At 42.1% G+C, this 19,186-nt stretch overlaps 1 long non-coding RNA gene across 1 annotated transcript; it reads left to right on the forward strand.

Moving 5' to 3' along the window:
• Positions 1-11,801: 11,801 nt before the first annotated feature.
• LOC109284147 (uncharacterized) lies at positions 11,802-18,422 on the forward strand. The gene is made up of 2 exons (XR_002091486.2): positions 11,802-11,894; positions 18,335-18,422. It is a non-coding gene; the product is annotated as an uncharacterized LOC109284147 (long non-coding RNA).
• Positions 18,423-19,186: the final 764 nt, after the last annotated feature.

Consider the following 19,186-nt stretch of genomic DNA (forward strand, 5'->3'; position numbering starts at 1 on the left):
CACCGAATATAGACATAGACTGAAAGGATTATTATACATTCTTCACTCAAGACACCGACACAATCTAAATACATTTGCTGCAATAACTGGAAGGCAATTTGTTTCTTGGATATCTTTGTTCAGAAAATATTAAGAGGCAATTCGAGAATGAACCATTTGCAGTATGGCCAAAGACCTCTGTCTTTTAAGAGCTTACCATAATTGAAAAGGTTTACTCAAATGTTAATTTTAAAATCCTATCACTGAAAAAGAAGCACTGAGGAAAAGATAAGGTCTAGACTATATTCTCCCATCTGCTATGCAATTGCCCAGGGATTTTTAGTATATTCATTTGACAGTCACACAGGTTTCAAATAGGGTTATTGATACAATCCCAGTTCTTACACTGATGCTGTAATATATGTTTTAGTTTTTGCTTTGCCTACCTCTATTTTATCACAGGCCAAATGCCTACCACATGCCTCAGTCTAGGCCTAACCTGTCTTCTAAATAGAATACTGTGAGTCTTGGGAAGCCACAGAAACTTAGGTGCTCTATATTTCATTTAGCTCGAAAATAAAGTATTACTTCCCTAGATCCATTTCTAGAAAGTTTCAAGGCTACCTAAAGTATGGAAATTTACTCAGCAGCCTCTGCTTCCCCCAAAATTAAAAGTTACAACTAGATCCCAAAAAATGAAAATTCACAACTGAGTTAGTAATACCTAACTATAACCATCTGGAAAAATGAAAGTCCAGAATAATTAAGAACAAGAAACAAATGAGTGGGTTTTGGGGGTTTTTTTGGATCAAATAAAGCAACTTACTCTGTCATGTGCTTAGCTTTAAGCACACAAGTAAACCCAGAGAATGCTTGCTAATTTAAATACAGGCTCAGGTTTAATCAAATTGGTCCTTTCATTCTACAAAAGACCAGCTGTATGTGAATACTATTTCATCTTCCATCTTCAATTATGCTTTCTTGGTGTAGAATATGACTTATGCAAATTGTTCCTTTTATACTCCAGGGCAAGCAGCATGGTTTGTTGTCACAAACACTCCAACAATGGAGGGAAAAATTATCTTTCAAGCACCCACCTAGATGTGTGAGACCAACTGTAGCAGTTTGTTAATGTTACTTTGTTACAAGTGTGTGGCTGCCCTGTTTTTTACCTCTGGAACATTGTAGGATTTTATTTTTCATTGCCAGGGTGGTTTGTAGTTGAATTGGAGTGAGCAATCTTGTGAATTTTGGGGACAAATGATTTTCTATGAATGAAGGTAACTGTCCTTGATGGCCTGGGAAGCCACTTCTATCCCTTTGTTGGATAATAAAGTAAGAAAAACATAGTAACTTTGAATCATAAATGTATTGAAATAGCTTTGGTCCTTTATTTTACTTGGCAATAAAAGTAGCTTCTCATAGCGACTCCAGCCTACCACCTACCAAGTACAATGTAAGCTATCCAATATGATATTACAGGGTGGACCTTTTTCTGTCTATGATCTGTTCTCAGAAACTCCCATTTACTTTATGGGAATCCCACAGTTGGAGCTTCTTCAATCCTAGCAAGTAGTTTCTGTTGTTTCTCTTTGGTCTTCACTATTTATTGAGAACCACTGTGACTGTCAGAAAGGAAGTGTGTAGAAATTATTAGCAATAGATGTCTTGAGCACATGATGTTTATGTAATAAATACCATGCAATTTATTAGTGGTGTTCACTTGGGAATCATCATAAACAACTTCACCAGTCTCAACAGCATAGTCTTGAGCAACCTTTAGCAAGTTACTCGTAGAGATATTATTTTGTGACTCAACAAGGATCTTTGATATACTGCCTAAATTAGACAGCATATTAAAAAAAATAATGCCAGGGTGATTTCCTACAATTATACTTTTATTGAGGAACAGCTTGCTCCTTTTTTGCATGATGCTAGTGGCTGTTGGCTGTGCCTCTTATTTACAGTTGAGACTGATATCAGTTAGCCAGTGAATTCTTTTCACATGAGAACAAGCAAATAAAATAATATGCTAGTACACTTGAGCTGGACTCCCCTCATTATCTAAGACCACCCTGGTGCTAGGGTGTTTTCCGTGACAGCTCTCAGACTCATGAACTTGCTCTCACTGTCTTTCCCTGTTGATGTAAAAGATCACAAATGTGCTAACTTTCCAAGCATGCTGCAGAAGACATTTGTTTGACACATTTTTTTAAAGAAAGCTGCAGTTTTGCTTCTTAGACAATAAATGGGTAAAAAGGCTTTTTTTGATAGGTGGCCAGTTGAATGCCATTTGATATATTATTTTCAATGTTGCTGGCATATTATTGTTTTACTAATGATGTGTTAGGGCACATGGCACCTAGGCTAGGCCTTTTTGTTGATTATTAGTTCAATCAAAATTCATAAAATCAATGTGTATGCACAGCATCTAGCACAACGGGACCTCGATATTAGTTAGAACTTTGAGGGTAGAACTGTATGGGGTAAGGCAGTAGGAGCCAACTTTTTTGGAAATGCACTACAAATTATGCCTGCACCCTTCCAGAAAGCCTCTCTTATTTTGTTCTCCTGCCCCATCTGCTGCTCTGCTTTCTGCCTTCTGCCCTCCCTGTTACTGTGTGGCTTGGCCCCTCCCTAATCTGCTGTGTGCTCCACAAAAGGGTGCCTTTGCCAACTGTGACATGCATGCTGAAGGCTGGCCACCCTGGGGTTGACCTAATGTGACTTAGCTCTGGAACTGGCAACAACACATCTGTATAAGACCTGTGCTCCATTTGGGCTAATAAGCTAATGAGCACTAGTCATCCCAGACAGTGTCCTGGGTAACATTTATACTGGGTCCAGGACCAGAGTTAGCAACTCTCTGCAGCACTTTACTGGCCTATGTAGGCATTTTAGTTTGTTTAGAAGTAGCATGTGACTGCTATCTGTTGTTCCATCACTTGAGGCATTACCGGAACAAAAATTATTAATTATGTGTATTATATGATACTGTACTAGGCTGTTATTGCTCCTCAGACAGATTTCTCATGACTCCTACTTCCCAGCTATCACATTCGTTTAGTCTTCTCAGTTTCCCAGTTCAATTCTCTAGTCATCTCCAACCAGCACTCTTCCAGGAGCAGTCACAAATTGCTTGTGTATGTGGCTGGGGAGAAGGAACGTCTTCCTAGTTATACCTGAGTCTGGAGCTGGCTTAGTAGTAGATATTCCACTTCTGAGTAGATAGCTAATGCTAAAAAATAACTGGCAGTGAAAGAAAATTTAAGTGCCATCATAGCACTTACGTTTCACAATGCTACATGTTAAAACCAAATAGGATTTGGTCCAACAGCTATTTTAGGGCACCTTATTTAATGTGAACATATTTTATCATTTTGCAAATTTGATATTTAAATCTACCTCTGGTATCTTTCATTTGTTTATTTCTAACTTCCCTCTAGAATAGATGAGCTTTCATAAGGTTTTATAGAGAGTCCCAATTGAATCTCACTGAAAACATTATACCTTGAGTAAATTCTAACACCTGACAGTTAATTTTCATTTCACTCCAGTGTGTCATTTTTATTAAGACCAATCTTTCCTACCTTGCCTTGAAATGCCCCATCATAATGGAAGTGATGCCTGGTAACTCGTTGATATGCTTCTTTAGTGAAACTAAAACCTGAAATAACTCAGAGAACATTTAGGACAGTTTACATAAAATTGTTCATCCCCAACCTTGCTGATGGTGACTCCTAGAAAAAGTACTCCTGGGGGAAGAGGGGAAAAACGATGGTGGGGCTTTTCCAGTTGCACATGACTGCTAGTGCCTTTCTGCCTGAGCAATGGCAATATTAAAAAGAATGAAGAGAAATTGTCCCCTCTGGCTGCTAGCATGAGATGACACAGCAGACATCTGAGTGTTAGACAAAAGCATATGGGCAAAAGAGCCTGGTAAAGATTGAAGAATAAGAGCAGCTGGGGTAGGGGGAAATTGCCATAGTGACTCCACACAGCAAACGAGTGGAGTCAATACCAGGAGGCAGCAGTGGCTGCAAGTATAGCTGATTGAAACTTTGTTATTGTGTGGCCCATTAGACTGGGTGCCCTCCACTGCATCCTGCCATGTGGATCCCCCACCCTCAGTTTCCTATGCACAGGCTTCTCTGTTGCACCATGCCACACAGGTGCTCTGGGCCACGAGATTCCCCAGTACCATAGGCTATGCCACCCTGCTCCACCTACTTGGGTGGGACAGAAGCCAGAAATGGAAGTCTGACGACCCCAACTGCTGCTGCAGACAAAAGATGGAAATCATAGTGGCTGGGTGGGAGCCTGGGGGCTACAAATTAAATCCTTGTGGACTGTGTGTGACCCACAGGCCATGAGGTGGACAGCCCAGTTGTATTGCATCCTTCTGAGCTGCTATAGGAGTCCTGGGAGTAGGAGTTCTGGCATATCATACCCAGACTCTCCCATACTCCAGTGTGGGTTGTGTCCCTTGGTCATACTAAATGCATTGTGCATTCTCCCGGTGACAAAAAGCACTCCCACACTACAAATTAGGAGTTCAGGGAATGCCTGCATGTGCAGTGTGTGAGCGATGTGCAGCTACAAACAGATCTGTGGTGCTGCATACCATAAGTTCATGTTTGTCTGGATGTGGCCTTAGAAGGCACTTAACACTTGTCAACACTCATATTTATGTGTTCTTAATGTAATCCAAATGTAATATTGAACTTCACCCTTACAGACTAACTGGTTCAGAATGGTATAGGCATTCATAGGCAATACCAGACTTCATCAAATTCTTCATCAACAGTGTTTCTGTAGTAAAAGGGCTGCTAGATCAAGCCTCATTTTTTTTTTTTTTGCACATGTTAATTATACAAAAATTCATTTCAGGTTTGTAGGAATGATTATTAAGAAATTAGACTGAAAAGACCTGTCCAACATTGACATCTTAACACACTAGTCTTTATTAGCTAATGCTATTGGTATATTTGAAAACCTAGCCAAAATTACTTCTCTAGTTTTTGTTGTCCAGCATAAAAATATTGCTGTTGTTGCAGCCAACACTGAATTTACAAATTGTTATGCACAAAGAAACTGTGGTATAGTGTTCTGCTGGGACCCTATTTCCAAAATTAATGGTTTTCCTGAGTGCAGTTCCCCCCTTTAATATACATATATAGAAGGCAGCTTTCGTAGAATCAAATATTGGCTGACTCCTAAAATACAGGATGTGTTTTCAAACAGTTCATTTCTGAAATGATGAAACACCTGAACAGTAAAGCTTTGTCCTATATAAAAGCTTGGTTACTACTCCCTTATCATCAAAAGGAGTTTCTGCTGCAGCAAACTAGGGTTTATTATATTTTATTGCTGTCTACACAGTCGTCATTTGAGGTTTCCTTCTAGAACGCCATATGCCTATACTAAATAACCTTGACTTTAGCTTGTTAGTGAGTTACATAAGCTTGTAACACCATTAAAATGCTAGTCTCTCATAAACTGCAGCAGGGCATTCATTGGTCTGGATACTGCAGTAAGACAGACACCAGGGATGTATTCTAACTATTGTGCAACTTTATTAAATAACATACATGTCTGGGAACCATTTGGCAATATCTTATCCAGTATGTCATCCTCCCATTGTAATCAGCTGCCTGCCTTTTATTCTCCCTGCTCAACTATTGGGACCTACTTGCTCTCTCCTGCTATGACTGAGGACGCTGTGTTCAGACAACATGAGGCTGTATAGAACATCAAATCATACTCTGAGGCAGTGCTGCCTGGCTTCAGAGTGGCCAGGGGTTGCATGCTGCGCTGGTCATGGGCCCCAGGCTGCCAACTGTAGGGGATATATTCCATGGGGACTGCACAAGTGTCCTGCCATGGGCAGTCCCCTAATTACAGGAGCCACATGATCCCTTCTGGTGCTGCTGCTGTGCAAGCAGAGTAAACCTCCTGCTGCTGCCACCATATGAGCAAAACCCCCAACTCCTCCCCACTGCATGAGCAGTGTGAGCACCCACACCTCATAGGCTATGTAGGCAGCAAGCTTACTGGCCCCCTTTTATCTTGCTGCCTTGCCCCAAAAACTCTGGTTGCCACTACAGCAACAGGAGCAATGGTGGGAAGAGGCAACCCAGCTGGAGCCCATAGGGAACACTTTAATGCCTTGCAGGCCAGATACACCACCTACCCTGTCAGTTGAACAGCCCTGCTCTGAGCAGTTACAGGATCACAGTAGCATGCACATTTGGGAGGCTGAAAGAAAGATGGCTTTATATCCAAAATTATTTGCATGCCAACATTCCAAGTGCTGGATGCATGCATGCATTTTGCTGTACTCTGCAGAACATCTGAGAAGATATTTTTCAAGTGGTCCCTTGACACAGATGGCTCCTCAGCCAATTGGAATAGCTTGAAAGCACCCTCATAAGCAATAGAGGCTCAGGGTTAATGGAGGCAAGGAAAATTAGGGATGCTATATGTGTTCATGTTCATTACAGCTTTAATGAATGATTGATTCCTAATGCACACACTGTTTCATGGTGAAATACCATGGAACATGTAGTGATACATACCAGAGATCAAAGGTGTCTTCTGCACTTATTTTATCTTTTGGGGAGCAGGGAATGCTCATCTATCTGGAATAGTTTATTTTTCATTTAATTTTACAGGCAGCACTACAGAAGGGTTGATTTGCTGGCTGAATTCAGTATCAGTTTTAATGAGCCTCTCTCAGCATGCTAATATAGGGACATAGGGTGCCATTTTAATGGCTTGTAGAGATTCCTTGCTGATTTTTTTATACTTCAGTAAACCTTTTGGCATAGCTGCAACTTACAAGGACTTAAACATACTCACATGTGCCTCCTAGTTTAAACTTTGGAATACAGTAACCAGACCCACTGGCTGACTGCTAATCTGTTTAAAAAAAAAAAAATCCAAAAAACATCTTTTGACAAGGTGTCCTCCGGAAAACCAAAGCGTAAGCTAAAGCTACAAGGAAAGTGCAATTTGTAAAACAAAAGTGCAAAACCAAATTGCAGGCTGCTTCTATGCTGGCTACAGTGGCCCCTCTGGGCTTTCTTTTCCCTTCAACCTCTTCCATGTGAGACAGAAGAGTACAGATGTCAAATAAATGGAGGCTGTGTTGGTAGAGCTGTGCAAGTCCAGAGGAACCACCATTAAGCTTACATCCGGTAGTCTGTGCTAACTCAATGAAGAGGCTGGAGAAACAGGAGCTTGAAAAAGTGTCCTTTTACCTGATGAAGCACTTGCAGAGGAACTTGTGTTGAGAAAAGTATGTGCACTTTTGCCTATGCCACAAACTGTTCAGAGGCCTGGTCCTGCCCAGAGATTATTGCTAATGCCTGGACCCACACAGGGACCATCACTGGCATCTAGCCCTGTACAAAGGACTTACACAGAAGCCAGCCCAAAATCATGCTCCTGGATGGGGATTTGCAGATGCTCTGAGCTTTATCTTTTCCCAGCTTCATTATGTTTCCATAGCTACCTGAGTCCTGAACCAGCTTCTGTCCTTCCTCTGCCAGCAGTAGCTTCCTGAATTTGGTGCTCCATCTTTTGTATCCCTGTGGTCAAGACATCCCTGATGTGCTTTCTTTTTACCTTGTATAGGAGTGTCCATGAGCTCAGGTTCCTGGGCAAGAGGGTTGACCTTTCAGATCTTAAGATGTCTGTAATGGGAAAGACAGACAAAACATCCATCAACATCACCATTAGTCGTAGTAGCAGTATTAGTATTATTAACTGTAAAGAACAAATGTTGCTATCATTCTTCATTACAAAACCACCTTTAAACACTTTTGGCAAAACATCCTCTTTCATTTCAAGTCAGTATGTAGATAGAAAGTGAAAAATTAGCCTGGCATAGCCATGGTGAGCTCTTTTCTGTTTTTCTTTTGTAAAAATTACCAGTAAATGGGCCAGTGGTGATGAAAGGTGCAGTTGCAGTGTCCCTTACTGCCTGGGGGATTCATCAAGGACATAAACATTTTGGAAGTCCTGAATGGAAAGTAAAAGTGGCAGTCAAGCTCTGGGAAGGGTTTCCCTCAGTCTGTCAGGTATGTCAACTATATGGCCTGTGCGGAAGAGAAGAGTAAGATGTCCCATGGAGCCCTGTGATCCAGCCCCTGGTTCTTGGACCAGCCCTGTATACCACCTGCAACATACAATGTTGTTTTGGCACATGGGTTCGATCTGACACCATGGGCTCTGAATGCAGCACAGGGGACCAAGGTGTGAGCTGAATCCAGTACCCACACCAGACTGGCCTTGAGTGCTGGCTCCAGGGCTGGTCTGGATTGGGCTTCCCTGGAGTCCGTGTATGGTGCTATTCCAATGGGGCACCACATGTAGTGTGCCTCTCATGCTGGTAGGGCTGTGCGAAGCTTTGGTCCCTGATTCATTTCAGTGGCGATTCGGCACATTTCGGTGGCTGAATCTCCAAATCCAAATCGAATCAGGAGACCCTTTAATCTCTCCGAATCGATTCGGAACCCTCCAAAAGATTCAGAGATTAGGACATAAACAGAGCTTTAAATGTTTTTTCTACATACCTGAAGGTACCAGGCAGCTCATCAATGCTGAGATGGTGGGGTAGGTGGAGAGTCCTACAGGAGCACAGTGGGGGGGCTCCCCAGCATGTTCGGCAGGACCTGGAAGTGGACCAGAAGCACTTCTGGTCCACTTCTGGGTCCATCAGGGAACACACGGGAGGGACCCCCATTCCCCCCTCCCGTGGCTCAGTGACTGGTGCCTCCTGGGTTGGGGGGGGCACCTGGGGTCCCCCCGTGACTGACTGCCAAGTCAGGGGGGCACAGGAGGGACCCCAGTGTGCTCCCCAGTGGACCCGGGAGTGTACCTGAAGTACTTCCAGTCCTCCTCTGGGTTCATCGCCGAGCACGCAGGGGGGCCCCCGCACTCCTGTGGGATGCTCCATCTGCCCTAGCATCTCAGCATTCATGAGCCATGCTTAGTAACTTGAGGTATTTAGAAAAAACATTTAAAGCTGTGTCTAAGGCCGAATCACTGATTTTCCGAACTGGCATCGAATCTTCAGATTCGGATTTGGCCAAATCGAATTGGGGCAGTGATCCGACACATCGAATCACTGTCCCCGATTTGGGCCAAATCCACGTCTGAATTGAATACAGCCTGTTCTGTACACCCCTATGTGCTGGCACACCCTGTGTTGCATGCAGCGTACACAGCTGGTCCAGCACCACACACTGTGTGTTGCATGCATCGGCCCTACTCTGGAGCCCATTCTGCCCACAGCACAGGGGGCTGGCATTGGGCATGTGCTACATGTGGAACTCTGCCAGCCCAGTGCTGTGTACTGGTTCTGGTACACGCAGATGGCCTGGGGCCTGATCCAAACCAGCCCCAGTCCAGCTTCTCTGGTGCAGACACCTCAGTTTTTGGATACTCTACTCTGAATGTGGCTCTGGGTTCAGCTCATGTGCACAACCTAATGGAGGGGGTGTACAGGTAGATCAGAAAAAAATTGCCCTACCAATTAATTTAACTGACCAATTCAGATTTCTTCTGCATGAAAAATATGCAGCTTTTCTCAAGAATGTCAAAAGATCCAGAAGAATGTGTGTGAGCTGCTGAAAGAATGGTTTCTAAACCCTCCCCTTAATCCTTCTCAGTTGACTTACGTTGGACCTTTCTGGCCACAAAACCTCTCCCTCCCAACAGACATATATCTTCCACTAAATAGATGGTCAAGATTTTTCTGATGGAACATGACTTTGTTTGAAAACACTGGCTCAATGAACCTGACATGTTAGTAGAAACAAACTGGGTTTGAACTCAGAGCAAATATGAAACTCATAAATTCTAGTCCCTAATCCAAGAATATTTAATTATTTATACCAAATTGGATCAACTTCCACAGGAGAGAAGCCTACTCCAGAATATCCTATGGCTTAGTGGTTGGGGCATTATACCTTAAGATAGGAAGTTTTTTAATCAAGTCTCTACTCCAAACCAGGCAGACAGGATTTGAACTTGAGCATCTGCTGATACAAGCAAGTGCTCTAATTTGGTTGCTAATAAAGGATAGGTGTCATCACCAACTCCTCCTCACTCAGTTTTGCTTATGTAGTCCAAAACAAAGAAATGTTTCATTTCAGAAATGCCAACATCAACCATTTAAACAATTCCATTTCCCCTTTACTTTTGTTTCTACTGAAATTATTTGCCAAATTTGATTCAAGTTCACAAGACATTTTAGTCACCCTAAAACTGTATAATGTCAAAGAAATTTGCTTGAGGGAAAAAATCTTGTTCCAGCTCTACTTTGCTTTCTTTGTTTTGCATCAAGTCCATACTTTTTGTAAGCAGAGAGCAAAAGTATATTTTTATTATTTCCATTTCTAATGTCAGACAGTTCAAAGGAGAAAATTTCAGGTGCTTGCTCTTGTCTTTCTGCTCCATTGTCTTGGAGAAAGATCTTTAAAAACCAATAGATGCCTATGAGAGAGAAAAGCCTCTTTTTAGTACAGTGACAGTAAGCAATGTCCCCAGGTAAAAGCAGTATGGGAAAGGAGACTTTCCACTGCACATAGAGTGGACATGTACGCAAGGGGATATAATTTCTATGTAAAGGAACAAAGTGGCATGAAATCAATTCTGCTGCAAAGGGGAGAGAGAGGCAGAATGCTCTAAGCACTCTGTAACTGCTTCCCTAAATACCCGTCTGGGAAAAAAAAGATAATGAACTCTTAGCCGAAGTCATCCTTCCCCCACTATTTGTTAGTGCAGGGTGAAAAGAATGCAGATCAGGCTGATATTTTTGCAGGTAATGCCACCAAGGTCAGGCTGGATAAGATGATTTATGGAATTGTTAGTAACCCTGTGTGATTAGGATTTGCCCTACTCTTTCTTTCTCTGCCTTTTTCTCCCATGGCTTCTCAATTTATCTTTCCTCCCTGAAAACATAGTGCTAAAGGTTTTTACACTAGGAAAACACTGGCTGTATTCTAACCAAAGATTGAACACCTCCTGTTTAATTAACATGATTTATTATATCTGAAACTAAAACAATACTGCTCTAGTTTTTGTAGTGTTCTCATTACTGGCTGCTTTTATAGAATCTCCCTTTCTTATTTTCCTTGTTAACTTTGATAAACCTCTCAAAAAGCAGTAAAGCCCTGTGGACTAGAATGCCTCCAAGTTCTAAACCTATTTATGAGGCCGTTCACTTCTCCACCCTTATTATGACAACAGTTTCAGAAGGCAATGATATATTAAGGAAGTTAATATACTGAGGATAAAGTATCAGGTAGATATTCCTGTTAGAATTTAAGGCAGCCTTTGGCCTCCTTAACATGATGTGATGATGCCTTAACAAGCCTCGCCATTTTCCTAATTGATGTCTATTGGCAAAAGGAAACCAGGTGCAAGGGACTGGATTCAATAGACTGGAAGGCCCCTATGTTACTGTGGGTCAAACTGGAATTGATAGAATCTGAGAATGCATTCAGAATTCAAATAATTGTCAAACACTGATCACCAGGAAAATTTCCTAGATCATATTTTTTGGAATAGGATGTAAATGCCAAATGACTAGCATCTTTTACAGCTACCACTGGTCGTGAGTCCTGTGATGAAACATGGTGTGGCAGAAAATGCTAATTCTTCAAACCGAGAACATTTAGTTGGTTCCAGTAGTGTAACTACAAGGGTGGGGGGGGCACCAGCCTCAAATGCTCTAGAGCCCAGCAGTTACAATCAGGCACGGTATAAGAAGCTGGTTCAGCAGCTGGGCAGGGTGTAGAGAGCCAGTCTCAGCAGTAGCAACAGCTAGGCAAGATATACAGAGGCATCCTCAGTTCCAGCCCCAGCGCCAGGAAAACAGCCACAGATGTAGCAGCAGCCATCAGGTAAGACCCCTCTCCTGACCCTCACTGGCTCTCAGGTACTTGGGCCCAACCCTGACCTCCCCTTCCTCCTTTGCATCTCTGCCAGGGTCCAAAAAAATTGCTAGTTACCCCTCTGGTGAGTTCTCCAAACTTAAGAACCACAAACAGAGGGCTAAAAGAACCCTGCCTGGTTTCTTACCAGCTCAGAGTTGACACAGGGCAGTTGTAAGTCAGGCCTGAATCTCCTTCCATTCACTTAGCTTCATAGCATCATAGAACATTTAAGGTTGGAAGGGACCTCAGGAGATCATCTAGTCCAACCTCCTGCTCAAAGCAGGACCATCCCCAACTAAATCATCCCAGTCAAGGATTTGTCTAGCCAAGTCTTTAAAACATCCAAGGATGGAGATTCCACCACCTCTCTGGGTAACCTGTTCCAGTGCTTTACTACCCATCCAGTGAGATTTTTTTTTTTTCCTAATATCTAACCTAAACTTCCCTTGCTGCAACTTGAGACCATTGCTCGTTGTTCTGTCATCTGCTACTACTGAGAATAGTCTAGCTCCATCCTATTTTGATTCTCCCCTCCAAGTAGTTGAAGGCTACTATTAAATCCCCTCTCAGTCTCCTCTTCTCTAGACTAAATAAGCCTAATTCCTTCTATCTTCCTGTGGTTTCTGAGAACAAACAAAAAGCTAGACAAATTAATTGTAGCTCGATTTGATTTGATATCAGCACTTAATATAAAGTTAAGATATGCCAGGCTGTATCCGCTTAAAAGATACACATTTCTGTTGTTGATCATGATGTGTTTTGGGCAAATTACTCTGTACATGGTTTTTTTTAGCTTTCGTTGTAATTTCCCTCCCTGAAAATCAAAGTACAAACCAAACCAAACCAAAATAAATTACACACTTTCCTTTCCCCAGCCCAATTTCTCATGCACAATTAGCTCCCTCCTGTCTGTGTCTATCCTATTGTGACTTTTCAAACAACAGTGGACTCAGCTGGCAGGAAAGAAATATTTGCTGCTCAAACAGGCAAAATGCATTTACTCATGAAAAGACTTTTTGCAAAACCCAATTTAATGCATTAATGAGACAAACTTACAGCAACATTTACACAGCATTTATTACTTTGCATTGTTTGGGAACTCGAGCTCATTGCAGCTGCTTTTTAAATAAATGTATCACTGACATCAAGGTTGATGTTTGAACACAGCTGTTGTAGGGAAACACTTTTAATGCTGTTCATGTCCTTTCAAGTTCTTATTCAAACTGACATTTTAAAGCACAGGGGCAGCCAAACTGCAGCCTTTGTTCAACAAGTGGCACTGGCAGCCTCTGTGTGTGGCACATGGCAGATCCAGGAGGAAACACAGAAGCAGATAGAGCAGGGAGTAAAAAGCAAAGCAGGGGAAGGGGATGAGAGTGGCATTCACAGGGCATGGGGCTTAATTTGTGGCATGCTTGCCAAAAAGTGTGCCGCCCCCACCCCTCTCCCCTCGCTGTTCTAGCACATTTTCCAGATAAGGTCCATAAAGCAACTCTTTCTAGATGCTGGCTATAGAAAGTTCTTATGATTTTATAACTAATACGCGTGTATCTCAATCTTTAATATATTAATTGATCCATGTGAGGTATTATTATTAACGTTTTACAGATAGGGAATTGAGGCACAAAAAAGCTGTGTTGATAGCCCCAAGTCTGTAGGAGCACAGATTTCCAGCTCTCTCAAGGCCAAGGCCCTACTCCATTCTTCTTCTTTCTGTGTTCTCTAGGTGATGAAAGTTTAAATCAATAGAAGGAATTGAATCTGATTCAGGATTCCCCATGCCCTAGGCAAATGTAATGTTTACCAAATGGGAGGGTGGCATGCTAACCTTCAGACCATCGGAGATGAGGATACGATGTGGCTGGAGTGCCCAGGCCAGCACCAGGGAGACAGGCAGGGAACAGGAACAGTGGGGGTGGATGGCTTGCTGCCACCCCTACTATCCCCAACTGCCTTGGGCATTGGAGGAGCCTCAGACCTGCTTCTGCCCTTCTCCAATCATGGGCTGTGCAGGGTACTAGGGTCAGCTGGGGACAGAAGCAGCATACATGTCCCTCCTTTGTATGCTCACTGCCTGGCTACCCTGCCCCTAGGTATCTCCTACAAGCTGGGGAGCAGGAGCTAGAAGAAGAATCCTACCCACCTCTGATGCTGTCCCCAGCCAAGATCAACAACCCATACAGCCCCTCCCTGCAGCCTCTAGTTAGAGGGGCAGAAGCAGCTCTAGGGCTCTCCTCAATGCCTGCATTAGCCAATGATAGCAGCAGTGAGAGGCAGGTCCCATATCCCAGGACTTGATCCCCAGCCAAGGAAGGTATCACGGGGTGGGGAGCAGCAGAGAACTCGTGCAAGATGAGGAAATGTGCCTGCCACTACTGCTGTCCCCAGTCAAACCTGGCTTGCTACACAACTGCTCATCAGAGCCCACAGCTATGGGGCAGCAGAGCAGGAGCAGCTTTGGGGCTTGCCCTGCACCCAGGTCAGCTGGGGATAGTGGCAGCAGTTCCTGTGCCTGGTTCCTGCTCAGCTTCCCGGTACCCTTTGCCAGCCCAGAGTCTCCAGCTGCAGGGAGTGGCTGTGTAAGCTGTCAGGCTTGGCAGGGGGCAGCAGTAGTACCTGCAGAAGGGGGAGCAACTGTACTGCCACACTCCTCTGGATCCACCCCTGCCCACTCCCTAAAGCTAATCAGATAAACAGAGATGAGATAATGCTAACTGATTTGGCTTGGATTTCTCCCTTCTACTCCTAACCTTTCTTTCTTACCCTAAAAGAGTCAGGCAGCAGTGGTCAAGAAAGTAATTTCTTCCAGGGAGCACACTGTATTGTCTACACTACAGTATGAAGCTAAGGCATCTAGATTATGCACCAATAATTTGTTCAGTGGTTGTAGGAGAGGGCATCTTGCCAACAGGATTCTGTCAGGCAATGACTAGGGCTGTATATCCCTTGTAAGCTCACTGTACAAAGTGAACTAGGGGTAAAAACAGGCTGAATTATTTGCAACTTTGTGTTTGTGGATTGCAAATAAGTTTTCATTACTTTAATTTTATTAGCAGGAATTTTCATGAAAAATAACTTTTAAAGCTGAAATCACCAAATACTTGTTAAAAGTTCATTTTCAATCGCATGTTCAGTGGCAACTTTCATACTTGTAGCCTTACATTTCTGGTTAGTTACATAACATTGTTCAATCAGGGATCAAAGATGGAGATGATAACAATGTGACTTTTTTTATAGCTGTAAATATTTACAATGGCCTGAAAGGGAGAAATCTACAAAACAAGAATTATTCACTGAAGGTCTTTTGAATAAAACTAAACCTGAGAATTTTAAAATCTGCCTCCCTGTTTTTATAAAAAAAAAAAAAAAAGAGAGAGAGAAAAATCAAATTCTTTTGAATACTGTTTAACTCCCCTATTCAACATGCATGTAGTGTGTGTATGTTTCATTTCTTAGTGGTGTTGATTTCTCATAGTTTTCATTGCTGTGCTTTCCAGTATACACACCACCTGATTCCTACCTTTTTGATGACATTGTAGAGATGCCCACTGATAGTGAGTAGGAGTTTGATTAGGCTCTGATGTATGGGAATACCTCACTGCAACCACAACCTTTTCCCTTTTATAGTAGATTGAACACATTCTAAAGGAAAAATGCAAATGAACCTTTGTCTATACTACTACCCATCATCTATCTTAAAGCAAAAAAGTCATTAGAAAAATACAGTAAACACACTAATTCATAAAACCATTTGTTTTCTTTCGGTGACTGTTTACTGCACTATGAACAGTAAAAAGTAGACTCTGCATATGATAGAAGGACCACAACATGTTGACGACGGCAGTCTGCCTCTTTTCCTTGACATTATTCCCCAGTGACTAGATTTATGGGCATCAGATAGTCAATGGTTCTGTATCCTGGCTTTCATGATAAAGCTAACCCTGATGCTATTTCACTTGGATACCATGAAAAACAATAAGGAGGGAAGACTCATACATTATGAGGCTAGGAAGATGTACTTTACTGTTATGGCTAGTCATGTGCATCTTGTCTGAATGGTATAAATGATGAATATGCCTTTGGAAACAATAAGCTCGTGTTGCAACAAAAGAAGTAGCAGCAGTCAAAAGAGGTTCTGTTTTCAACTGCAACCTGTTTTTCTCTCCCTAAAACAGCATCATAACCTAATTAAAAACAGCCATGAACAAATACTCTTATAACGGAGGTTCATAGTATAGCACTATTTTATTTAAATACCATAGTAGACAAAAAGGAACATGTCCCATTTTCTCTCTCTAAAGATAGAGCTCTCCTTGGTTCTAATCCTTTCTTGAGCTTTCACCAACCTCAGGATACACCCATGTGGAGCTTTTGGCTTTTGAATGAGAGAGGTAGTTAGCTATGTTAGTCTAAAATCAGTCAGAAGGCAAGGTAAATATGCATTTTATAGACTAAGTACCATATATTGTGAGAGCACAAGCTTTCGTTAAACTAGGCTTACTTATTGTCTTAGAGAATTATCTCCCCCAGGCTTCCTCTACACATTACAGATATTGCACAATTAACTAATTAAATTGCACAGTTATCTTAAAACCAGCTACACATGCAAAGTGGATATCACACGATTAAAAGCTCCAACCAGCTATACAGTTAGACCTCAAAAATGTGTACTAACTTTTTATGGCTGGTTGGTATCAAGCTTTGCAGCTGCTGTGATCCCCAAGGTTGTATGGGGCATGAAATCCCCAGCCCACATGGGGCTTTCAGTTCAACTCCTCACCCGCAGCAGGGAGCAAGAGATCCCGCAAGTGCCCAGGGTTCTCAACCCCATCTGTGCCTCACACTTAGCTGGGACTGAGAGCCCAGCAACTGAAGGGGCTACTGATCCAGAGTGCTTTGCATGGCCCTGTGGCTGGGACATCCCTCAGCCATGGGAGTCTGCTTCTTGCCAGTGCAATGGCATGAATGGATTTAATGTGTGATCCCAAAATTGCACCTCCTGTCTTGCATATGTTGCATGGCAGGAGGTGCAATTTTGTGGATAACACATTAAATTCAACCATGTCTTCCCCTGAACATGTAGAGGGGGGCCCCAGTGCCCAACCCTAATAGTTACGTTCATCAAGAATGCTGCAGCTAGCAGAGCCCAGGGTGGAGCCCTTGGAGAAGGGCATGCTCTGAAACAGCTCTTGGTTAGAAAGCTTCTCAAACCACACACAAACAAAAAAAGATGAGCCAAAGTCTGACGGTCCTTGGGACACAGTGAATAACCCAACCCAGTTGCACAAGGTTCCTTTAAACAGTAAGAAAGAAAAGTCAATCCTTATATATTTTATAATGTATAAAAATAAAATCCTCTCTCCCACAGGAAAAGAAACCCAGCCAATACTATGCCCTTTATAGACACTTTAATATGACCTAATTTTGCATAGGCACCTAGATGACTAAATTATGCTTAAGTGATGCTTAAATACATTTTAGGTCAATAATATAGCATCACATTATTCTGGTTTGTTTTTTTTTTTTAAATGTCTGCATTTTCACTGTATAAAATCCAATATTCAGTACTTAAAATATCATGGCCCAAATTCTTTCCTATAGCTCTTTTTTGCCATGGGCCCTGGCAAAGCCTAGTTTTGGGCAAAGAGGAGAGAGAGCATTGTCAAAAAATAGCCACAGACTCTCACATTAATGATAGTATGTCCTTCAACATGGGCACCGCTGACTGTGCACAGTTCCTAAAACAGTCAACTGCAAGGAACGGCAAGGACATCAGGGAAGGTGGAAAAAATCTGGAGAAATTCCATGAGGTAGCAAGTCTCCATTGAGTGTTTTGAGAACAAGGACTGCTGTCCTGCATTCAAACTCCTTTGCAGTTCCACTGAATTCAGCTTAAACATTGAGCATGTAATTGCTCCTGAACAATGCACATCACTAAGTTTAGGCATGTATTTTCTACTTGATGTTTGTCCTTTTGCCATCCCTGGGGTGCAAGTTGCAGCCTATTTCACCAGTGTCCAACAGGAAGGTGTTGCTAGTGTTAGCTTTTGCTCAGATAGTTAGCATCTTTCTCTTGCAAGGGCTCTCCTGTTCGACTTGCATCTATTAATTTCAGTTAACCCAGGAGACTGCAGTGGATTGTGCAGGAAGTTAAAAATAGAAATGGGTGAAGCAATAGGGATAAAACGTGCTACTCCCAAAATAAAAGTAAATGCATGAATTTATTACACTGTCCCTTTAGTTTTAGCTGTTCCCAGCCAGATTTACTTGATATGTTCACAAGTACCATTCAAATAAATAATTATTGGTCTCAAATGGGAAGCCCATGCCTGTTTATGGCATTTAATATGAATTAGAATAGAAACATATTTAAATGTTTTCTGACCCACATTTTGTCTGCTCCACAGTATCACACTTGGAAAGCGGCTGAAAAAAAGAACCCAGAACTTGCTTGTGGAAACAGCACGTGGAAAATAAATAAATACCTGGTTTTTGTTTTGTGTTTTTAAAGCGCCCTGTGTTAACATCTAATGTACCAACTGAATAGATCTGACACTTCCTTACTTTGATAAACCTTTGCTTATCTTTGTGCAGCACTTCTGCCTTCACTATAATCTCATTATGTCACACATGCAATGAATTATTTAAACATTTTAAAAATAAGGTATTATACCTCTGAACATGAAAATAAAACACTTCTTATTCAGACCCAAGGAAAAAACACTATAGCACATCTACCTTTAGATTTATAAATAAGGTGGGATCAGATCATACTCCCAGGATTTGCCTGCAGGGGGCACTGTCTAAGCATGGATTAACTGTGTCCCATGTGACATTAGAAGCCTCCATTGTATTATTCACCCCTCCTCTTCTTTGAACTCTATGAGCAGCTCTTTGTGGTAGCACTGTGTGCAGGTGCATAGTCCAAAGAGTGTACCCAGGAGCGCAGTTTTTGCTGACTAACCTTGTTCAGATTTTTAGGAAAGGCAATATGCCTATAAGATGTGGAACCCCACTGTACGGGAGGACATTTCCTTTATGGAAATCCTGGGTTATCATGGCTCTAGGGCCTTAATATTTTACTTGTAAATAAGAATGATCCATTTAATAACATAAAGTTACATCATGTCAAATTGGTGTGGGTAGAGTCAGAATTATATGCATTCCCACATATGCACCTAAAGCAATGGAAACAAATGTGGTTCCTCCACATCATATTAATAGATTAATCATTGCAACTGAAAAGTGCTTTATAAATG

This window comes from Alligator mississippiensis, chromosome 4 (genome assembly GCF_030867095.1).
Source record: "Alligator mississippiensis isolate rAllMis1 chromosome 4, rAllMis1, whole genome shotgun sequence".
In the NCBI taxonomy this organism is placed as follows: Eukaryota; Metazoa; Chordata; order Crocodylia; family Alligatoridae; genus Alligator; species Alligator mississippiensis.